Here is a 25,055-nt window from a genome sequence, read left to right as displayed (position 1 = left end):
TTTCCTTTCTAAAGCGTAGATTATTAGGTGTCAAAGCATTTTTTAAGATTATCTACATCTATCACCATTCATTTTACCATTGAAGATGAGAGCCAGATTAAACAAATGACTTGTCAAAGATACAGTGGAGCAATTTTGAGAGGCAGGACTCAAACCTAAGTTCCTTTATTTTATTCTTAGCCTAGGTCTCCTTCTACCCTCTGTTGCATTGTTATTGTACTTTGCCCAGTTTTTTCCCCCAAAGGGAACACAATTCTTTTATATTCTGAGTTTACTAATCTCCGTCTCTTCTCTGTCCTATTCCCCTATGGGCAAACTCAGATGTGGGCTTACATACTTCCCTATACCTATATTCCCTTCTGAGGTTTTTGAAAGGAAAACATTGTGGTTCTGCTGCTTGTCTGTTTTGCCTGGAGGGAAGCTCCAACTGACAATTCTGAACTGGGTTCACACTTCTACTTGGTTGGGGGTGGAGGTGGCAGTTAGGTCATTAGGGGATCAATGTGGCTGAACCCTTTCTTTTGAGTGGAGGGGGCATGACAACCTCTTTGATGTAATTTTGTTTAGCTGTTATTGTCCTCAGAGATGGAATGTGAACAGACAGGATTGTGAAACCTTTATTTGGAGCCTAAGCTAAGAAGGCACACCCATAGGGATATAAGGGAGACAGACCATTTATTTTCCGTCTTGGAGCAGCTAGCAAGCATTACACATCAGCATGGTAATCCATACTTCCTTTATCCTCCTATTCACTGCTCTTACCATTTTGTTCTCTTTCTCTTCCCCTTGGTTCCTCTGCTCCTACCCTTTCTTCTGAGCTTCCCTCTATTTTTTCTGCTGGAAACATTAAATAATAAAATACTACTTTAGTCTTTCCTGAAACAACCACAGATCCAAAGCCTTGCAGCACTGTATTCGGAGCCCCGGCACAGCCGCGTGCTCAGCACTAGGCAATGGTGAATCTAAAGCCAGCAAAGGGGGAGGGGAGGAGGGAATAGAGAAGAGATAGGGAGAGGCGGGAGAAAGAGAGAGAGAGAGGGAGAGGGGGAGGAGAGGGAGGGAGAGGGAGAGCGTGAGCGCGCGCAAGCTAGCGAGCAAACCAGAGAGACGAGAGAGGGACCAGGAGAAAGACCCAGAGAAAGAGAAGAGGAAGCCGAGCTCCGTGAGGACTCAACCTCCAACTTGTTTCAATTCATTCATTCTTCTCTTCTCTCCGCTTCGGGGAAGTGATTGTGGCGCTTGGTAAGGAACACAGATGTCCCTCCTTCCCCCTCCCCCAAGCTCAGGTCTCCTTTAGCGATAGCATCTCTCCCCCGTACTGAGAGTCTCCTTGGGTTGGCCGGGGAGGCTGAGACATGCTCTGCAGCTGTGATGCTATCCTGGGTTCCCCCAGTGGGGCTGGTGGAAGCCCAGAGTTGGCATCTGGGCAGGGAGGCACTGGGGTAAAACCTGATTTGGGGAGGGGGGTTGCGATGTGGTTGTATGCGCGATTTGCTTCATTGTCAGTGAATTGTTTTGTTCCTTTTTGGAAACAGGTCAGCCTTGACCTTGCAAATTGCTTGGGGGGCCTGGCAGCTGCTGCAGAAAGCCACCCAGTGTCCCTTAGCCAGAGCAGACAGCACTGTCATGACCCCCCAGACAGCCCAAGGCACGGGGATGGGGTAATGGCTGGAGCTTCCTTCCTCCTTTAACTCTTTCTCTGCAGCTGTTTCTCATTGCTGGAATTGAGAAAGAGGGAGAATACCATGCAGCCCTTTTCTCCATCTCCCTATTACCTTTCGCAGATGCAAGTGAGTAGAAAGTTGTAAATAACTGCTTCCTTTGAAAGCAGGTTGAGACCTCCCCCCTTCCTTTAAGGGGTTCATTGTGGGGTTGGGCCTGAGTTCCTTAACAAACTTGGGAGGCTTTTCTTGCTTCCCAGTGGGGAGCCCCATTGCTTGCCCTCTCTCCATCCTAGGTAGTAAAGCAGACATGCCAGACCAGGGATTTAGATACCCTACCCCATCCCACTGGCAGGCATCATGGTATTAAGTCCAGCAGTGTCCTTGAGAGGGAAGAAACACCTGATGGTTTGTCTGGAATTGGCTTCCCAGTTTGCTGCTTCTCTAATTGTGGCTGAGGATGGCATAGGCAGGAGAACTGGGGGAGGGGTGGCTTTTGGATTTAGAGCAGGGTGAGAAGCCAGAATTCCTGGTGTGAAATGTATGGTTTATTGAGGATCAGCAGGTTCTGGATGTCTGGAGCTATGCAAGGACTGGCTGAAGGTCTTGTAATATATCCCCTCTGAACTGGTAGGAGAAGGGGTCTAGTTGCTTGATGGGAGCTTTTTCAGTTAGCAACACTGCCATGCCCATGGTAGCAATTATTACATCAAGATACTAATTGCTAACATTGCTGAGTGCTTGGTATGTTTTGGATCTTAGGCTTAGGGTCTAATGTGTATTCTTATATCAACACTATGAAGCAGATACTACTATTATCCTTGGTTTACTGATGAGGAAACTGAAGCACAGGTTGAATAACGTGTCCGAGGTTACAGAATAATTAAATGTCCCAGCTGGGGATTAAAACACAGGCAACCTGGTTCCAAAATGCTTGGTCTTGACCATTAAGCCCTACTTTCTCCTTGGGGAAAATTTTGCACCTTTGTCCGTTAGGCAAGTGGATGTGTGGTAGGAAGGGTACTGCTTGGCGGAGGGGGGGGAAAGGAAAGTAGTAGCCTAACCTTTGTGTAGAGTAACAGGAACTTAGAGTGGGGCATAGTGGTTGGTCATTGTGGAACTCTCACCTGGGTTTCCTGGAGGAGCTGCCTAAAAGGTTTTCCTTGGCCAGCCTGCTTTCCTTTGAAAAGGATACCTGGAAAGACTTCACTTTTCCACTGTTGTAGCCTCACCCATCTCACATTCACCAAAAGACTGCTTTTTTTTCAGGACCAGATCTTGCCCTTATTTTCTGAGAGCTTAGAGTCACCTTGTCCTGAAATTTTTAGATTAAAACCTTGGAACTGGAAGGTCATTAAGCTTTGCTTCTCCACCAAGTTCTTGAATTTTTCCTAAGCATTCAATTCATTGACTTATTTCTATTTGATCTCCCTGCAGTGACAGAAAGCTCATTAGATGGCTTCTTTTTTATCTTTGAATAATTCTGATTGCCACAATATAGCTCCCATTATAAGCCAGGGTCTGTCTCCCTGTAACTTGTATTCATAGGTTCTTTGGGACTAGCTGCAACAAATTTGCTTCTTCTTAGTTGAAGACAGCAATCATACCTCTTCCCTCAGGCCTCAGATCTGATAAGACTGCAACTAAAGGATCACCATTTGCCTCATTTTGGAAGCTAGACTTTTATTAATATGGCCCAGTATCCCATTCTCTTGTCAGCCACACAGTGAGAACACTGAGCTTTCTAAAGCAGCCTTGATAGTGTATGTTCTCTTCCTTGGAAAAGCTTGCTATTTGGTATCAAGTGGACTCATGGGAATAAAGAATCTCTCTTTTTTCCCTAAAGAACAAAAATCAGTTTAGTGCTAGTCCTTCTGAAGCCCCAGAATGTCCAAATAGCAGCCAAACAATAGGCATATGGGAAGATTTGAGAACAGGGGTTAAGGGCAACTATCAAAAAGGAGACACTTGAAATAGTGGAGATTCAAGGTCCACACAATATATAGAAGGTAGAAGAATAAATTCTTGTATCAGAAAGTATTTCAGAAACAATGACATCACTGATGGAATCCCACAGAGTGGGATTGGGTGGAATAGGAGTGAGCATCTAGTGTTCTAAAACTGATCTGGGTGTTAGGAAACTTGAGTTCTATTCCTAGCTCTGCTAATTTGCCAATTACCTTGGACACATAAGTCCCTCTCCATGGACCTCAGTTTTTCCATCTAAAAATGATGAGGTGGATTGTATCACCAAAGGTCTTTCAGCTCTATACTTCTCTATCTGAAGTAAATTATAAAATGTCAGGGTTCTAAGGGCTTCAGAAATCATCCAGGCCAGTGTTTCTCAAACTTTTATGTCCAAACGAATCTCCTGCGGATCTTGTTAAAATGCTAATTCTAACTCAGAGGGTCTGGGGTACAACCTGAGATTTTCCATTTTAACAAACTGCCAGGTAAGCCTGAATCTGCTGTTCCAGTGGTTTTCAAACTACCTTGTTGAAAGACCAGTTTTTAAAAATTTTCCAATCCATGACAGACTGCTACTTTAGTAAAATACATTATGGGTTATTAGAATATGAAAGAAAAGAGAAATAAAATATAAGCCCACATTTTTATTAGTAGATTCAACAAACATAAGAATTATCTTTAAATTTCTATAATATTTTATAAGTACTTATTCTCAATTTCTGCACCTAGGTCATTGCTGCTTGGCAATAAAAGTTTGCAGACAGGCATTGATCGGCAGATCACACTTTGAACAGCACTGGTCTAGGCTACTGCTAAGAGGCCCAGATTGGGCCCAGTTATAATTTCTAAATCATTTTTGCCAAATTATTTTTCACCCTGAGGTTATGGGCCCAGCACGCTTCTGCTGTGTGACTCTGCTACCACTTTCACCCTCAGGTTAAATGTCTCCTTTGATGGAGAACTTAATATCCTTACAAAGTAGCATTACTTAGATGCTGTGACTGTCAAAAAGGATTTTTTTAAAAGCTTCCATAAATGCCACTCTGAGACTATATATTCCAAGCAAGTAGGGGGCTGTGTCATTCCAGTTTATTGTACTATCAGCCACTAGCCTAGTGTGTGGTATAGAGTAGGTGTTTAATAAATGTTAAGTGAATGAGCAAGGCACTTGGTGTTAGTTATGCCTTTTGGAGCTATACATTCATTAAAGAAAGGAAATTTTGGTTTCCTTCCAGAACTGGGGAAACATTGTTTATCCTATTGTATAAATTTCTAATGGTGGCTATAAGGCCAGTTTACCTGGCATCCCAAGTTTACTTTAAAGGAATTATATCAAGCCAGGCCAAGATTTTGTGCACTCTAAGTCCCAAGTCTTTACCTTTAAATAACTTGTTCATAAATTCAGTGGGTTCAATGGTTATTTGTTCAGTGATGTGATTAAGCACAATGCAGATGGTACAATGGTGAGAAAACAAACAAGGCCCTTGCTTACTTGGAGCTTACAGTTTGATGGTGAAGTAGCCATAAATCAGATACTCACACAACTGTTATTTCAGTTAGTAATAAATGCTATGAAAGAAAAGTATGAAGGTGGGGTTATGAAGGTATATAACAGAAAAAACTGATCTAGCTTGGGGTTTAAGAAAAGCTTCCTTGATGAAGTAATATTAAGGGTGTGTAGAGACATGGGGGTGGGTTGGGATTATGGGGTTGGAGTAGTTTTGTAGATGAAGAAAAGAACATGCATGAGAGCCCTGAGATGCATAGTGAATTTGAAAAATTGAACAAAAGCTGGTGTGGCCGAAGTGGGACATTGTAAGGATTTTCCAGAAATGCAGGGACTGATTAAAGGCTTTTTAAGCAGGATGACTGATACAACCTAAACTGAATCCATTCCGTATAAGGTTACTAAGTGCTATGAACCAAAGGCAATGTGGGATACAGGCTGATTTAGGAATAGCCCTTGCCCTCCAAGATGACAGGGTCAAGTAAGAGAGAGAAGAAATAAACAACTATAATACTAGAAGAATGAAATCCACATACATTAAAGAGAGGCAAAGGGGATCAAGGAGATCAAAGACACCTTCCCAGAAGTGGTGTTTGAATTGCACTTCAAAGATTAGGCAAACTTTGGAGATGCAGAGTTTGGGGGATGGGAAAGGTGTTCTAGGAAGATGCCAGAAAAGCAGAGGACATGTATTAGGAACAGTGAGGATCTCAGTTGTGTTGGAGTAAAACATATGGTAAAAGTATGTGAGAAGTATTTGGCAACATCCGTAGAAAGCTTGACTGTAAATGATATTAAATGCTAGCTTGGAGAATTAGAACATTCTCCTATATGCAGTAGAGAGACAACTCCCTCATTTTATGGATGAGCTAACTGATCTTGAGATGGGGAGTGACTCGATTTGACTGAGGTCACACAGTCTAGCAAAATGTACTAGGTACAGTTGAAAGAAATGTGGAATTGGAGTTCTCAAAAGAAGTCAAGTGTTTTGAGAGTCATTGATATAGAGGAAATACTTGAAGTAGAAAGAAGAGATCCAGAGATCTCTTCTCAGGGTAATGATTATGCTGTATGATATGGGAAAACAAAAATAAAAAACAAAGGATACAGAGGAGAGGGCAGATATGTGGAAGGAACATTAGGAGAATACAGTATTATGAAAGAGCCAAGAGAGGAGAGGCCTCATCCATTGGTTGGATAAATATTTATTGAATACATACCATTTACTGAACATGGAGAATATAATGATGAGCAAAATAAACATGGTTGTTGCCACTTTGGGGCCCATGGTTTAGGTAGTGAGATAGCCCTTATTCTACAAACTATTAAATTATATAGTTGTACATTGTGATAGGTGTATAGAGGAAAATATACTGCTTTAAGAAGGAATGTGTGGTCAGGGGGCACCTGGGTGACTTAGTTGGTTAAGCATCCGACTTCAGCTCAGGTCATGATCTCGCAGTTCGTGAGTTCAAGCACTGCGTCAGAGGTCTGCACTGACAACTCAGAGCCTGGAGCCTGCTTTGGATTCTGTGTCTCCCTCTCTCTCTGCCGCTACTCCTCTCATGCTCTGTCTTTCTTCCTGATAAATAAGTAAAACATTAAAAATAATAATAATAAAAAAGAAGGAATGTGTCGCCAAGATTATTAGACTTTTCAGTAGAATTTTATACTGATAAATAACATCCAGATTCTAATAGTCCTCCCCACTATGATGCTCACGATGCTTACTAACTGTTAAGACTGGATGCTCGTATTCATTTTGCTGTTGTTTGGCAGATAATAGTGCTGTAAGGAAAGATAAGATTCCCTCCAGCCTCAGGTCCACAAAAGCACAGGATTACTTGAAACCAGGTTATATGTTATATTGCTTAACTGAAATTCTCAATGAGTCAGCACTCTTTCCAGATCTTCTTTATACTCCCAATTCAACAGGGTAGAAAAAGATGCTTGATAAGAAAAAAAATATGAAGAATTAGATATTAAAAATATTTCAGATAATAATGAAATTTCAGATAACCTGGTCTAGATTCTACTCTGGGTTTGGATGCTTACAGTTTCCTGTGACAAATTACCTATTTGAACTTCTTTTTCCATCGCTGTAAAATGAGTACGGTTGGACTACATCCAGATGATTTATAAAGACCCTACTAGCAGTAAAGTTCTATAGTTTATGCTCTGTTCTTTACTACATTCTCATGGTCCAGTGCTTGATATTTCAGGCAAGTCATTTATTTAAGCAACACTAAAGATTTTATATGGAATTCTGAAGGTTGCTAATTTTGGTGAAAGTATTCATAGGGCTTGGAAGAGATCACAGGAATGCCCTTTCCTTGTTCTATTACTAAGATTGCTGAAATCATCACTGCCATAAAAGCTAAGAAAAGAACTGACTGTGTTCTAAAATCTGTAGTAACTCTGAGTACTGGGTGATATTTTCACCACTTTTGGTTTTAAAATGAATAAGGGCACTGAAAAGAAAATGGTGCAGGATACTATGGAGTAGAGCAAGGTGATTATCTCATCTTCTGAAATGGAGTGGTCTGGACAGTCTCTTCCTAGGGGGAAGATATATGGTCAAGGGAAATATTGGTCAGTAATAGAAAAATATTTTTTATACTTAAAATATGATTTTAAAGGTATTGATATTTGTACAAAATATCTCTTCACTCTACACAGAAGGAAGAATAAAAATCTCCAGGATGTATATTTTGAAGGGTACTCTTTTCTGTTTAAAAATAATTTCCTAAAAGGAATCAAGTATTACATAGATTTTTTTTGAAGGGAAGGGAAGGGGAGATAGGTGGGGGTGGAATTATGTAAGTGATCATAGCATAAAATAACTCTTTTAAATAGTGTAAGAGGAGCTCAGAAATAGCAGGGTCCTTACCAATCATACAACAGCAATCTTATCAACCAATACATATGGTCATCTATTTTCAGTGTGAATAGTTGCAAGAAAGGTTGGTTAATACCACCTGATAACTGTGATTGTTAGCAAGTACTTCTTCATATTGACGTGAAATCTGTCTTCTGAAACCAACCCATTGGTTGCTCCTCAGAACAATAGTAATGCTGACTAATTTCTATTTCCTTTCCCTGTAATTAGCCATTTAAAAGTTTAAAGATAGTTTTTTCTTCTTTTTATCTTTTCTCTAGTCCATATACTGCTAGTTCTTGAGCTCATATGACATATATTTTTAGTATCCTCTATAGGAGATGCTTAAGTTTTCAGTATCACCCTTAATACATAATGTCCAGACCTGGACCCAGTACTCTAGGTATGGTTGATTAGCACCACCATTTAAAAATTTTGTACATTTATTAATCAACTTTAAGACTGTCATATCTACTTCTAATTTCTTTCTATTCATAAAAATGAAACAGCCTCATAATAGAAAATTTTAAAAATGGAGAGAAAACACATATCACCTGTAAATACCTAGTCCAAAGACAATTTGCTCTGCTTCCTTCCAGATGTGTTCCCGTGTTTGCATAATTGGGATCATACCATAATATGTACTATTTTATATTTGGCTTCTCTACTGGTTTTATACTGTGACCATTTTACCATGTAATTCACCAGCCTTCAAACAATTTTTAATGGCTTCATAATTTTCAGTTGCATAATTTGTACCTACTATGATTATTTAACAAATCCCATATTGACCATTTAAATTATTGCCAATCATAAGTTATCATGAATAGCCCTTTATACATAAATCTTTGCTTTTTTGAACCTCACTCTTTTAGGTCTTAATGCAAATGTTACCTTGGTACGGTCTCCTATAACAACTATCCATAAAAATGTAAACCTTTCTCCTCTAACACTCACTTTTCTCTTTCCTTGCTTTATTTTTTTCTCCCTGGTGTGCATCATAACCTAATAGCCAAGGTATTTTATTAATTTGTTGTCCAGATCCTCGTATTAAAATGTAAGCACCTTGAGCATGGAGATTTTTCTTTGTTTTGTATTCACTATTGCATCTCCCAGTACCTATGGCAATGTAGATCCTTACAAGATATTTGTTGAGTGAATGGTTTTCTTAAGATGAGTTTTTATAAGAGTCATTATTGGACCTAAGGATTAAATTTTTAAAGGCTCTTGATATATGTGTGAAGTTGTCTCACTGTATAAGATGGGCAATTTCAACGTTTTTTTTTTTTTTTTTTTTTTTTTTTTTTTATTTATTTTTGGGACAGAGAGAGACAGAGCATGAACGGGGGAGGGGCAGAGAGAGAGGGAGACACAGAATCGGAAACAGGCTCCAGGCTCCGAGCCATCAGCCCAGAGCCTGACGCGGGGCTCGAACTCACGGACCGCGAGATCGTGACCTGGCTGAAGTCGGACGCTTAACCGACTGCGCCACCCAGGCGCCCCTAAGATGGGCAATTTCTGCTCATATACCTTTATCAGTACTGGCTATTGTCATTTTTTAAAAATCTGCCAGTATGATAGAGGCAAATGATATCTTTGCTGTTTTAATTTGTTTCTTTTATTATGCTGAGCATGAATACTTTCTCGTGTTTCTCAGTCACTTTTGCCTCCTTCCTATGAACATATATTCATGACCTGTATACATTTTTCTATTGAGAACTTCTATGTTTCTTATTCATTTGTATAGATAACATACATTTAATAGACACTAAGCCTTTCTTCTGTGGCATATGTGGAAGTTTCTGTTTTAAATGAACTTTTATGCACAAATTAACGTTTATGTAATTATATATATCTTTTTATTTGTATTTTTTTCTGATGAACTCACACGTAAGAAGTTTTTCTCCACCCAAATTAGATAAGTGCTTAAGTGGATTTTTTCCCATTTTTATTGCTTATGTTTAGTTGTTTAATATTTCTGGAGTTTCTGGTGTGTGGTGTGAGGTAATTTTCTAAACTGTTTTCCCTTTCCATTTTTTCACAATAACAAATATTGAATAATTATTTCCCACTATTCTGTGATGTCACATTTAATATGTATAAATTGTTATATATCTATATATAGATATAGAATGATTCTCTTTGGGATTTATGTATTTTCCATATTTTGTAGACTGACTCTGTCCTAGTTACAAAGTTTAAATATTATTGTAGCTTTAAAATAATTTTTATTACTTCAGTACCTCTTATACTTACTAGCTGCGTGGAATCTGACCCTTTATATGTCTGTCTGTATAGACTGTACAATAGTAACATTTATGTTATGCTTTTAAGTTTTTGAAGGGGATTTTTCTATCATTATTTCTGCTAATTTATTATGGCTTGTATACAGAGAAATTGCTATTTACAGTATTAATTTCTATTTCTCCATTTTGTTCAAATTTATTATTATAAATTTATCATTTACAAGTTTATTTTGTTGTTTCTGTCTTATTTTTTAATTTTGAAGGACCTAAAATATTTAGAAACTCAAAGAAGAATCTAAAACAACGACCAAATAACTGCATATATACTGCTCAGAATGAATGAGTGTTAGCATTTTGTCATATCTGCTTCAGATATATTTAAATAAATAAAACATTACAGATAAACTTTACTTTCCTGTGTTTAGCTCAGCTTAATTTCTCTTCATATCCTTCCAAAACACAAAACCTACAGCCATTAACACTTGCTTCTTTTTCTTTTTTTTAATTAATGTTTTAATTTAATTCTAGTATAGTTAACATACAGTGTTATACTGGTTTCAGGTATACAACCTAGTGATTCAACAATTCTGTACATTACTCAGTGCTCATCATACTAAGTGTATTCTTTAATCCCCATTGCCTATTTCATCCATACCCCATCCCACCTCCCTTTTGATAACCATCAGTTTCTTCTGTATAATTAAGAGTCTGTTTCTTGATTTCTCTCTCTTTCTTTCCCCCTTGCTTGTTATGTTTTATAAAATCCACATATGAATGAAATCATATGGTATTTGTCTTTCTCTGAATGACTTATTTCACTTAGTGTTATACTCTCTAGCTCTATCCATATCATTGAAAATGGGAAGATTTCATTCTTTTTTTATGGCTGAATAATATTCCATTATATAGACACCACATCTTCTTTATCTGTTCATCAATTGATGGACACCTGGGTTACTTCTATATCTTAGCTACTGTAAATAGTGCTGCTATAAACATAGGTATAGGTGTAGGTATCCCTTTGAATTAGTGTTTTTGTATTCTTTGGGTAAATATGCTGTGATGCAATTGCTGGATCATAGGGTAGTTCTATTTTTAACTTTTTGAGGAAACTCCATACTGTGTTCCACATTTGCTGCACAGTTTACATTCCCACCAAAAGTGCAACAGTGTCCCCCTTTCTCCATGTTCTAGCCAACACCTGTTGTTTTTTGTGTCGTTGATTTTAGCCATTCTGACAGGTATGAGGTGATACTACATTGTAGTTTTGAATTGCATTTCCCTGATGGTAAGTGATGATGATTATCTTTTAATGTGTCTTGTTGGCCATCTGTATGTCTCATTTGGAGAAATGTCTATTCATGTCTTATTTGGATTTTTTAGGTTTTTAAAATTGGATTATTTGCAGGAGAGGTTGCATTTTATAAGTTCTTTATATTTTTTTGTATACTAACCCTTTATCAGATATGTCATTTGCAAATATCTTCTCCCATTCTGTAGATTGTCTTTTAGTTTTGTTGATTGTTTCTTTTGCTATGCAGAAGCCTTTTATTTTGATGAAGTCCCAATAGTTTAATTCTGCTTTTGTTTCCCCTGCCTCAGGAGACATATCTAGAAAAAAGTTGCTAAGGCTGATGTCAGAGAGGTTATTGCCTGTCCTCTCTTCTAGAATTTTTATGATTTTGGGTCTCACATTTAGGTCTTTAATCTATTTTGAATTTATTTTTGTGTATGGTGTAATATAGTGGTACAGTTTCATTGCTTTGCATGTTGCTATCTAGTTTTCACAACACCATTTGTTGAAGAGACTGTCTTTTTTACATTAGATATTCTTTCCTGCTTTGTCTAAAATTAATTGACCTTATAGTTGTGAGTTCATTTCTGGATTTCCTATTCTGTTCCATTGAGGTTTGTGTTTATTTTTGTGTCAGTACCATACTGTTTTGATTACTACATCTTTGTAATATAACTTGAAGTCTGCACTTGTGATGCCTCCAGCTTTGCTTTTCTTTATGAAGGTTGCTTTGGCTATTTGGGGTCTTTTGTGCTTCCATACAGATTTTAGGGTGATTTGTTCTAGTTCCATGAAAAATACTGTTGGTATTTTGATAAGAATTGCATTAAATCTGTAGATTGCTGTGGATAGTATGAACATTTTAACAGTATTTGTTATTCCAACTCATAAGCATAGAATGTCTTTCCATTCTTTTGTGTCATCTTCAGTTTCTTTCGTCAGTGTTTTATAGTTTTCAGAGTATATGTCTTTCACCTCTTTGGTTAGGTTTATCACTAGTATCTTACTATTTTAGGTGCAATTATAAATGGGATTGTTTTATTAATTTCTTTCTGCTGCTTCATTTTTGGTGTATAGAAATTCAACAGATTTCTCTAGGTTTTGTATCCTGCAACTTTACTGAATTTGTTTATAAGTTCTAGAAATTTCTTGGTTTAATCTTTAGGGTTTTCTGTATAGAGTATCATGTAATCTGCAAATAGTGAAGGTTTTACTTCTTCTTTATGAATTTGGATTCCTTTTATTTCTTTGTTGTCTGATTGCTGTGGCTAGGAATTCCAGTACCGTGTTGAATAAAGTGGTGATAGTGAACATCCTTGTCTTGTTCCTGATCCTCAGGTAAGAGCTTTCAGTTTTTCCTCATTAAGGATGATGTTAGCAGTGGGTTTTTCATAGATGGCCTTTATTATATTGAGGTATGTTCCCTCTAAGCCTATTTTGTTGAGGTTTTTATCATGAATGGATGTTGTACTTTGTCAAATGCTCTTTTTGCATCTATTGTAATGATCATATGTTTCTTATCCTTTTTCTTATTAATCTGATGTATCACATTGGTTGTTTTATGAATACCGAACCACCTTTGCAACCCAGGAATAAATTCAGCTCAATCATGGTGGATGATTTTTTGTAAAACATATTGTTGAATTCAGTTTGCTAGTATTTTATTGAGGATTTTTGCATCCATGCTCATCAGGGATATTGGCCTGTAGTTCTCTTTTTTAGTGTTGTCTTTATCTCATTTTGGTGTTAGAGTAATGCTGGCCTCATAGAATGAATTTTGAAGTTTTCCTTCCTTTTCTATATTTTGGAATAGTTTATGAATAATAGGTGTTAAATCTTTAAATATCTGGTAGAATCTGCCAGTGAAGCTGTCTGGTCCTGTGCTTTTGTTTGTTGGGATTTTTCTGATTATTGACTTAATTTCTTTGCTGGTTATCAGTCTGTTATAATTTTCTCTTTCCTCCTGTTTAAGTTTTGGTAGTTTATATGTTTCTAGCAATTTATCCCTTTCTTCTAGGTTGTCCAATTTGTTGGCATGTAGTTTTTCATAATATTCTGTTATGCTTGTTTATTTCAGTGGTGGTGGTAGTGGTTTCTCCTCTATCATTTGTGATTTGTTTGAGTCCTTTCTCTTTTTTTCTTGATAAGTCTGGCTAGAAGTTTATCAATTCTGTTGATTTTTTCAAAGAATCAGCTCCTGGTTTCATTGATCTGTTCTGTTTTTTTGTTTGTTTCTAATTTATTTCTGATCTAATCTTTATTCTTCCTTCTGCTGGTTTTGGGTTCTGTTTGTAATTTTTATTTCTCCTTTAGATGTAAGGTTAGGTTGTTTGAAATTTTTCTTCTTGACATAGGCCTGTATTTCAATAAACGTCCCTCTTAGGACCCTTTTGCTGCATCCCAGAAGTTTTGGACCATTGTGTTTTCATGTACTTTTATTTCTTTGATTTCCTGGTCAACCCATTCATGGTTTAGTAGCATGTTATTTAACTTCCATGTATTTGTGGTCTTTCCAGATTTTTTCTTGTGGTTGATTTCCAGTTTCATAGCATCATGGTCAGAAAATATTCATGGTATGACTTCGATCTTCTTAAATTTGTTAAGGTTTGTTTTGTGGGCTAATATGTGATCTATTCTGGAGCATGTTCCATATGCCCTTGAAAAGGATGTGTATTCTGCTGTTTTAGGATACAATGTTTTGAATATTTCTGTTAAATGTATCTGTTTAAAAGTGTGTAAATCAAAGCCATTGTTTCCTTGTTGATGTGTTTAGATGATCTGTCCATTGATGTAAGTGAGGTGTTTAAGTCCACTACTATTATTGTATTATTATCAATTAGTGCCTTTATGTTTATTATTAACTATTTTATGTATTTGGGTGTTTTCATGTTGAGTGCATAAATATTTATAATTGTTATAACTTCTTGTTGGATTGTACCCTTTATTATATAGTGTCCTTTTTGTCTGTTTTTACAGTCTTTCTTTTGAAGTCCTTATTGTCTGATATAAATATTGCTATCCTGGCTTTCTTTTGACATCCATTTCTGTGATAAATGTTTGTCTAATCCCCTCACTTTCAATCTGAAGGTGTCTTTAGGTCTAAAATGAGTCTCTTGTAGGCAGCATATAGATGGCCTCTTTAAAAATTCATTCTGACTCCCTATGTCTTTTTATAGGCGTATATAGTCATTTACATTCAAAATAATTATTGATATGTATTTATTGTCATTTTATTATTTGTTTTATGGTCATTTCTGAAGATTTTTTTGGTCCTTTCTTAATCTTTCTTTCATGTGTTCTCATTTTCTTTAGTGATATATTTGGATTTCTTTCTCTTTATTCTTTGCATACGTATTAGTGGCTTTTGATATATGGTTACCATTAGGTTTATATATAACCTCCTCTGCATATAGCAGTCTATATTAAATTGATGGTCGTTTAACTTTAAACTCACTATTTCCTTCCTTTTCCTGTTTTAGGTATATGTTATTATATTTCATATCCCTTTTTTGGTGAATTCCTTGACTGATTTTTTACTGAAAAAATCTTTTTTCTGCTCTTATGTTTCCTACCACCATATTGTCACTTTTGGCCTCTCCTTTCCACTCAGAGTCCCTTTTAATATTTCTTGCAGAGCTGGTTTAGTGGTCATGAACTCCTTTAGTTTTTGTTTGGGAAACTTTTTATCTCTACTTCTTGTCTGAATGATAGCCTGGCTGGATAGAGTATTCTTGACTGCAGGTTTTTCCCATTCAGCACTTTGAGTATATCATGCCTTTGAGTACATCTGGCTTGCAAAGTTTATGTTGAAAAATATCCTGCTATCCTTATAGATTTTCCCTTGTAAGTTAATGACTTCTTTTGTCCTGCTGCTTTAAAATTTTTTCTTTATCACAGTATTTTGCAAATTTAATTACAGTATGTCTTGGTGTGGATCTTCTTTTGTTGATTCTGTTGGGGGTTTTCTGTGCCTCCTAGAATAGGCTGTTTCTTTCCCCAGATTATGGAAGTTTTCAACTATTATTTTTTCAAATAAATATTCTGCCCCCTTTCCTCTTTTCTGGGACTCCTATAATACAAATGTTATTATGTTTGGTGGAGACAGTGAGTTCCCTAAGTGTCTTCTTGTTTTGCATAATTCTTTTCTGTTTTGTTCAGCTTAATTACTTTCTATTACTCTGTCTTCTAGGTCACTAATTCATTCCTCTGCTTCTTCCATCCTGTTGTTAATTCTAGCAAATGTATTTCTTTTTTTTTATTTAATTTTTTATTTTTTTTTAAATTTACATCCAAATTAGTTAGCATACAGTGAAACAATGATTTCAGGAGTAGATTCCTTAATGCTCCTTACCCATTCAGCCCATTCCCCCTCCCACAACCCCTCCAGCAACCCTCAGTTTGTTCTCCATATTTATGAGTCTCTTCTGTTTTGTCCCCCTCCCTGTTTTTATATTATTTTTGTTTCCCTTCCATCAATCTGTTTTGTCTCTTAGAGTCCTCATATGAGTGAAGTCATATGATTTTTGTCTTTCTCTGACTAATTTCACTTAGCATAATACCCTCTAGTTCCATCCACATAGTTGCAAATGGCAAGATTTCATTCTTTTTGATTGCTGAGTAATACTCCATTGTGTGTGTGTGTGTGTGTGTGTGTGTGTGTGTGTGTGTGTGTGTATGTCACATCTTCTTTATCCATTCATCCATCAATGGACATTTTGGCTTTTTCCATACTTTGGCTATTGTTGATAGTGCTGCTATAAACATGGGGGTGCATGTGTCTCTGAAACAGCACACCTGTATCCCACGGATAAATGCCTAGTAGTGCAATTGCCAGGTCGTAGGGTAGTTCTGTTTTTAGCTTTCTGAGGAAACTCCGTACTGTTTTCCAGAGTGGCTGCACCAGCTTGCACTGCCACCAACAATGCAAAAGAGATCCTTTTTTTCCGCATTCTCACCAACATCTGTTGTTACCTGAGTTGTTAATGTTAGCCATTCTGACAGGTATAAGGTGGTATCTCATGGTGGTTTTGATTTGTATTTCCCTGATGATGAGTGATGTTGAGCATTTTTTCATGTGTCAGTTGGCCATCTGGATGTGTTCCTTGGAGAAGTGTCTATTCATGTCTTTTGCCCATTTCTTCACTGGATTATTTGTTTTTTGGGTGTTTAGTTTGATAAGTTCTTTATATATTTTTGATACTAACCCTTTATCTGATATGTCATTTGCAAATATCTTCTCACATTCTGTCGGTTGCCTTTTAGTTTTGCTGATTGTTTCCTTCACTGTACAGAAGCTTTTTTTTTTTTTTGAGGAGGTCCCATAGCAAGTGTATTTGTTATTTCATTTTTTGTGCCCCTTATCTCTGCTATGTTATTCTCTACCTCTGTGTTAAGTGTCTCCATCATGTCTTCTACTCTTTTCTCAAGTCCAGTGATTATTGCTATGATGATTGCTTTAAATTCTCTATAAGCGTGTTACTTCTGTTGGCTTCCCTTAGATCTATGGCTATGGCCTTGTCCTATTCTTTAATTTGGGATAAATTTCTCTTTCTCCTCATTTTGTCTTCCTCTCTGTGCCTGTTTCTCTGTGTTAATAAAGTCACCTGTATTTTCTGCTTTTGAAAGTAGTGATTTTATGAAGAAGAGATCCTGGAGCACCCTGCAGTGCAGTGTCTCCTGTTCCCTTGAAACTGATACTTCAGGAGAGTCTCCTATGTGTGTTGCTTATACCCTACTATTGTCTCTGAATTACTTTACCTTTCAGTGTAGCTGTCTTCACTGACTTTCTGCCTGTTGTGGGCTGTGCTTGTTCTCGGTGGTGTTAGTTATACTCAGGCCAGCTCTGAGGGGGTATGCCCACTGGGGAACTTGGGAACAGGATGGCAGTGTTAGTAAAATCTGTTCTGGGCCACTAGTCCTATGCTGGATCTTCTGAAACACTGTGGCAGCTGGGGGCTGCATGCTGGGATAGCCGGGGGTGTGAGGCTGGACACAGCATGCTACAGTGTCTGAGGGCATGTGGCACATAAGTGCATACAACTGAGTGCTATGTGCAAAGGAGGGCTGGGCATGTGCTCCATGTCCCTGGGGGTGCATGACAGTAGTTGGGGGCTTGTGGCTCAGTGCAGTACTCTCATTGGTTGGGGGTGCACGGCTGGGCACAGCACAGTGGATGTGTGTAGTGCCTAATGGCAGCTGTGCACCCAATGGATGGGCAGGGTGCCTGCATTGCTTTAACAAAATTTGCAATAAGTCTAGGTCTAAGTCCAGCAGGCTTGGAGTGGGTGAGTCCTCAGAACTCATGCGTGTGGTGTACTGCTAGCAGATTAGGTAGCAAATGTCTGTATAACCCCATCTCCTGCACGTGTCTCTGTGCTTATGTGGGGTGGGGGACAGTGAGGGAGGAAAATGGTGCCTGCCAGCTCCCTTGTTTTTGGAGAAGTCCCGTAACACACTCCAAAACAAGTGTGAACAGATTTGCCTCCTGTTTGCCCCAGGCATTGTGTAAACTGCCATTTTTATTTTGGGTCATCTCTGTAGGCTATTGTCTCTTCAAGGGCCATAATCCAGTTATCACTTGCCCTCCATGCTAGCCCAATGCTGAGTTAGCTAGCTGTTAAAGCTCCAGGCTTCACGTCCCACTGGTTATACAAACTCACAGAATTCAGATCCTCTGGTCTTTAAAGCCAAATGCTATGTGGAGCTCCCTGGTGCAAGGGCCCATTTCTCTGTCCTATCCATGACCAGCTCCCTCCCTCTTGTGGGCAGCCTTCCTCTGCCTTTCTGAACTACCAACCTTTCAGATGCAGCTTCTTCTCTACATTTAGTTGTGGAGTTTTTTCTGCCAGTCTTGGGATTGCTCTCCAGTTTATTGACTTGGATGTGGATGATATCTCATTGTAAACATGGTACAGGGTGAGCTCAGGGTCCTCCTACTCTGTCATGTTCCCAAGCTCCCAATAGTGTTGTGGGGTTTTAAATTTTTTAATTTAAATTGTTTATTGCTGGTATATAGGAAAGTAATTGACTTTTGTATATTAACCTTGTATCTTGCCTTGTCTGTCTTTATTTAGCCATTCTAGTCAGTATGTAGTAGTACCTCATTGTAGTTTAATTTGCATATCCCTATGGCTAATGATATTAAACAACTTTTCACGTGCTAATTGGCCACCTGTACATATTCTTTGGAGAAATGTCCATTAAAATTGTCCATTTTATTTTAAACTTTTTAATGTTTATTTTTTAAAGAGAGAGAGAGAGTGGGGGAGAGGCAGAGAGAGAGGGAGACAGAGGATCTGAACTGGGCTCTGTGCTGACAGCAGAGAGCCTGATGTGGGGATGGAACTCATGAACTGTGAGATCATGACCTGAGCTGAAGCCAGATGCTTAACTGACTGAACAATCCACGCACCCCTCCCATTTTAAAACTGAGATATTTGTATTTTTGTTAGTAAGTTGTAAGATAAGTGAATATTATAATCCTTTAAAAGGTGTTTTGAAAAATATTTTCTCTCATTCTGTGATGTCTTTCCATTTTCTATGTGGAGTTTCTATTATGACTTTTACCTTTTGTGTTCTGAGAAGTCTTTGCTTTAAGTTCAAAATGATCTTCTCATTTTTTTTTCTTGTAGAATTTTAGTTTAAGTTCTTTGACTAATATCTTTGATGTATGTCTAGATGACTTTTGTCTTTGAGGCAAGGTAAAGTTCCAGGTCTATGTATTTTTTCCACATGGATGCCTAATTTTTCCAGCATTATTTGTTGACAAGATTTATCCTTTGCTCATTGAATTATCTTGGCACCTTTGTTCAAAATCAATTAACCATGTATATGTGGATCTACTTCTAGACTCTTTTTTCTCTGTTTAATCTATATGTGTAACCTTGAAACATTACCACACTGTATCGAATATTGTAATTCAGTGGTTCTCAACTAGGACCATCCCCCTCCCTTGGGGTAAGAGACATTTGGCAATGTCTGGAGACATTTCTGATTGTCACTACTGGAGGTGAGTGCTAGTGGCATCTAGTGAGGAGGAGCCAGGCAGCTACCAACAACAAAGTATTTTCCAGCCCAAAACATTAATAGTGTTGAGGTTGTTAGGTCCTTTGCATTTCCATATAAATTTTTTAACCAGCTGATCTTTTCTCCCCCTGAAAATCCAACTGAAAGTTTTAATGGGACTAAATTGAATTATACACTAATTTGGAGATAAATTGCATCTTAACAATCTTGAGTCTCTTGATATATGAACAGGGTATAGTTTTGCATTATTTATTTCCTCTTTAAATTCTCTCAACAATGTTTTTGTAGCTTTCAGGGTGTAGGTCTTGCATATATTTTGTTAAATTTATTCTAAGTATTACATTTTTGATGTTATGGCATTTAAAATTTTCAAATTTTGAATGTTTATTGTATACAGAAATACAGTTAATTTTTATATATTGACTCTGTATCCCATGATCTTATAAAACTTACTAATTCTAGTACCTTTCTTTAAGATTGTTTGGATTATCTATGTAGATGATTATGTTGTGTAAAAATAAACACATTTTTATTTCCTTTTTTCTAACTTGTATGCTTTGTTTTGTTTTTGCTTTATTTGCACTGAATAGGACCTCTAATAAAATGTTCAGTAGAAGTGGTTAAAGCATATCTCTTTGCCTTGCTCGCAATCTTATTTTCCCCATTATTCACCATTCAATATGAAATCAGCTTTACATTTTTTATACTTGTTATTTATAAGTTTGAGGGAGTTCCTTTCTAAATGTTTGTTTATTTATTTATTTATTTTATTTTTTATTTTTTAATATATGAAATTTACTGTCAAATTGGTTTCCATACAACACCCAGTGCTCATCCCAAAAGGTGCCCTCCTCAATACCCATCACCCACCCTCCCCTCCCTCCCACCCCCCATCAACCCTCAGTTTGTTCTAAGTTTTTTTTTATTATTTTTTTTTAATTTTATTTATTTTATTTTTTTTATTTTTTAATATATGAAATTTACTCTCAAATTGGTTTCCATACAACACCCAGTGCTCATCCCAAAAGGTGCCCTCCTCAATACCCAACACCCACCCTGCCCTCCCTCCCACCCCCCATCAACCCTCAGTTTGTTCTCAGTTTTTAACAGTCTCTTATGCTTTGGCTCTCTCCCACTCTAACCTCTTTTTTTTTTTTTTTCCTTCCCCTCCCCCATGGGTTTCTGTTACGTTTCTCAGGATCCACATAAGAGTGAAACCATATGGTATCTGTCTTTCTCTGTATGGCTTATTTCACTTAGCATCACACTCTCCAGTTCCATCCACGTTGCTACAAAAGGCCATATTTCATTTTTTCTCATTGCCACGTAGTATTCCATTGTGTATATAAACCACAATTTCTTTATCCATTCATCAGTTGATGGACATTTAGGCTCTTTCCATAATTTGGCTATTGTTGAGAGTGCTGCTATCAACATTGGGGTACAAGTGCCCCTATGCATCAGTACTCCTGTATCCCTTGGATAAATTCCTAGCAGTGCTATTGCTGGGTCATAGGGTAGGTCTATTTTTAATTTTCTGAGGAACCTCCACACTGCTTTCCAGAGCGGCTGCACCAATTTGCATTCCCACCAACAGTGCAAGAGGGTTCCCGTCTCTCCACATCCTCTCCAGCATCTATAGTCTCCTGATTTGTTCCTTTTGGCCACTCTGACTGGCGTGAGGTGATATCTGAGTGTGGTTTAGATTTGTATTTCCCTGATAAGGAGCGACGTTGAACATCTTTTCATGTGCCTGTTGGCCATCCGGATGTCTTCTTTAGAGAAGTGTCTATTCATGTTTTCTGCCCATTTCTTCACTGGGTTATTTGTTTTTCGGGTGTGGAGTTTGATGAGCTCTTTATAGATTTTGGATACTAGCCCTTTGTCCGATGTGTCATTTGCAAATATCTTTTCCCATTCCGTTGGTTGCCTTTTAGTTTTGTTGGTTGTTTCCTTTGCTGTGCAGAAGCTTTTTATCTTCATAAGGTCCCAGTAATTCACTTTTGCTTTTAATTCCCTTGCCTTTGGGGATGTGCCGAGTAAGAGATTGCTACGGCTGAGGTCAGAGAGGTCTTTTCCTGCTTTCTCCTCTAAGGTTTTGATGGTTTCCTGTCTCACATTCGGGTCCTTTATCCATTTTGAGTTTATTTTTGTGAATGGTGTCAGAAAGTGGTCTAGTTTCAACCTTCTGCATGTTGCTGTCCAGTTCTCCCAGCACCATTTGTTAAAGAGACTGTCTTTTTTCCATTGGATGTTCTTTCCTGCTTTGTCAAAGATGAGTTGGCCATACGTTTGTGGGTGTAGTTCTGGGGTTTCTATTCTATTCCATTGGTCTATGTGTCTGCTTTTATGCCAATACCATGCTGTCTTGATGATGACAGCTTTGTAGCAGAGGCTAAAGTCTGGGATTGTGATGCCTCCTGCTTTGATCTTCTTCTTCAAAATTACTTTGGCTATTCGGGGCCTTTTGTGGTTCCATATGAATTTTAGGATTGCTTGTTCTAGTTTCGAGAAGAATGCTGGTGCAATTTTGATTGGGATTGCATTGAATGTGTAGATAGCTTTGGGTAGTATTGACATTTTGACAATATTTATTCTTCCAATCCATGATCAGGGAATGTCTTTCCATTTCTTTGTATCTTCTTCAATTAACTGCATAAGCTTTCTATAGTTTTCAGCATACAGATCTTTTACATCTTTGGTTAGATTTATTCCTAGGTATTGTATGCTTCTTGGTGCAATTGTGAATGGGATCAGTTTCTTTATTTGTCTTTCTGTTGCTTCATTGTTAGTGTATAAGAATGCAACTGATTTCTGTACATTGATTTTGTATCCTGCAACTTTGCTGAATTCATGTATCAGTTTTAGCAGACTTTTGGTGGAGTCTATTGGATTTTCCATGTATAATATCATGTCATCTGCAAAAAGCGAAAGCTTGACTTCCTCTTTGCCAATTTTGATGCCTTTGATTTCCTTTTGTTGTCTGATTGCTGATGCTAGACCTTCCAGCACTATATTAAACAACAGCGGTGAGAGTGGGCATCCCTGTCGTGTTCCTGATCTCAGGGAAAAAGCTCTCAGTTTTTCCCCGTTGAGGATGATGTTAGCTGTGGGCTTTTCATAAATGGCTTTTATGATCTTTAAGTATGTTCCTTCTATCCCGACTTTCTCCAGGCTTTTTATTAAGAAAGGGTGCTGGATTTTGTCAAAGGCCTTTTCTGCATCGATTGACAGGATCATATGGTTCTTCTCTTTTTTTTTTGTTAATGTGATGTATCACATTGATCGATTTGCGAATGTTGAACCAGCCCTGCATCCCAGGAATGAATCCCACTTGATCATGGTGAATAATTCTTTTTATATGCTGTTGAATTCGATTTGCTAGTATCTTATTGAGAATTTTTGCATCCATATTCATCAGAGATATTGGCCTGTAGTTCTCTTTTTTTACTGGGTCTCTGTCTGGTTTAGGAATCAGAGTAATGCTGGCTTCATAGAATGAGTCTGGAAGTTTTCCTTCCCTTTCTATTTCTTGGAATAGCTTGAGAAGGATAGGCATTATCTCTGCTTTAAACGTCTGGTAGAACTCCCCTGGGAAGCCATCTGGTCCTGGACTCTTATTTGTTGGGAGATTTTTGATAACCGATTCAATTTCTTTGCTGGTTATGGGTCTGTTCAAGCTTTCTGTTTCCTCCTGATTGAGTTTTGGAAGAGTGTGGGTGTTTAGGAATTTGTCCATTTCTTCCAGGTTGTCCAATTTGTTGGCATATAATTTTTCATAGTATTCCCCGATAATTGTTTGTATCTCTGAGGGATTGGTTGTAATAATTCCATTTTCATTCATGATTTTATCTATTTGGGTCATCTCCCTTTTCTTTTTGAGAAGCCTGGCTAGAGGTTTGTCAATTTTGTTTCTTTTTTCAAAAAACCAACTCTTGGTTTCGTTGATCCGCTCTACAGTTTTTTTAGATTCTATATTGTTTATTTCTGCTCTGATCTTTATTATTTCTCTTCTTCTGCTGGTTTTAGGCTGCCTTTGCTGTCTGCTTCTATTTCCTTTAGGTGTGCTGTCAGATTTTGTATTTGGGATTTTTCTTGTTTCTTGAGATAGGCCTGGATTGCAATGTATTTTCCTCTCAGGACTGCCTTCGCTGCATCCCAAAGCGTTTGGATTGTTGTATTTTCATTTTCGTTTGTTTCCATATATTTGTTAATTTCTTCTCTAATTGCCTGGTTGACCCACTCATTCATTAGTAGGGTGTTCTTTAACCTCCATGCTTTTGGAGGTTTTCCAGACTTTTTCCTGTGGTTGATTTCAAGCTTCATAGCATTGTGGTCTGAAAGTATGCATGGTATAATTTCAATTCTTGTAAACTTATGAAGGGCTGTTTTGTGACCCAGTATATGATCTATCTTGGAGAATGTTCCATGTGCACTCGAGAAGAAAGTATATTCTGTTGCTTTGGGATGCAGAGTTCTAAATATATCTGTCAAGTCCATCTGATCCAATGTATCATTCAGGGCCCTTGTTTCTTTATTGACTCTGTGTCTAGATGATCTATCCATTTCTGTAAGTGGGGTGTTAAAGTCCCCTGCAATGACCACATTCTTATCAATAAGGTTGCTTATGTTTATGAGTAATTGTTTTATGTATCTGGGGGCTCCGGTATTCGGCGCATAGACATTTATAATTGTTAGCTTTTCCTGATGGATAGACCCTGTAATTATTATATAATGCCCTTCTTCATCTCTTGGTACAGCCTTTAATTTAAAGTCTAGTTTGTCTGATATAAGTATGGCTACTCCAGCTTTCTTTTGGCTTCCAGTAGCATGATCACTAGTTCTCCATCCCCTCACTCTCAATCTGAAGGTGTCCTCAGGTCTAAAATGAGTCTCTTGTAGACAGCAAATAGATGGGTCTTGTTTTTTTATCCATTCTGATACCCTATGTCTTTTGGTTGGCTCATTTAATCCATTTACATTCAGTGTTATTATAGTAAGATACGGGTTTAGAGTCATTGTGATGTCTGTGTGTTTTATGCTTGTAGTGATGTCTCTGGTACTTTGTCTCACAGGATCTCCCTTAGGATCTCTTGTAGGGCTGGTTTAGTGGTGACAAATTCCTTCAGTTTTTGTTTGTTTGGAAAGACCTTTATCTCACCTTCTATTCTAAGTGACAGACTTGCTGGATAAAGGATTCTCGGCTGCATATTTTTTCTGTTTAGCACACTGAAGATATTGTGCCAATCCTTTCTGGCCTGCCAAGTTTCAAAAGAGAGATCAGTCACGAGTCTTATAGGTCTACCTTTATATGTGAGGGCACGTTTATCCCTTGCTGCTTTCAGAATTTTCTCTTTATCCTTGTATTTTGCCAGTTTCACTATGATATGTCATGCAGAAGATCGATTCAAGTTATGTCTGAAGGGAGTTCTCTGTGCCTCTTGGATTTCAATGCCTTTTTCCTTCCCCAGTTCAG

General features: G+C 37.7%; 1 protein-coding gene across 3 annotated transcripts in view; it reads left to right on the top strand.

Annotated features, from left to right (window-relative positions):
• The first annotated feature begins 702 nt into the window (after positions 1 to 702).
• GABRA3 (gamma-aminobutyric acid type A receptor subunit alpha3) overlaps positions 703 to 25,055 on the top strand; it is a 307,132-nt gene continuing 282,779 nt past the window's right edge. The window contains exons 1-2 of one of the 3 annotated variants that reach the window (XM_058712477.1): positions 1,148 to 1,242; positions 1,706 to 1,790. The gene's annotated coding sequence lies outside the window, so the exon portion shown is untranslated. Of the gene's footprint in view, positions 722 to 1,129; positions 1,243 to 1,705; positions 1,791 to 25,055 lie in introns of those variants that run through there. The other 2 variants (XM_058712480.1, XM_058712478.1) reach the window with 2 other exon arrangements.

The sequence above is a fragment of the Neofelis nebulosa genome, chromosome X (assembly GCF_028018385.1).
Source record: "Neofelis nebulosa isolate mNeoNeb1 chromosome X, mNeoNeb1.pri, whole genome shotgun sequence".
Lineage (NCBI taxonomy): Eukaryota > Metazoa > Chordata > Mammalia > Carnivora > Felidae > Neofelis > Neofelis nebulosa.
The sequence above is the reverse complement of the archived record's forward strand: the minus strand, read 5'-3'. Positions and strand labels throughout refer to the sequence as shown.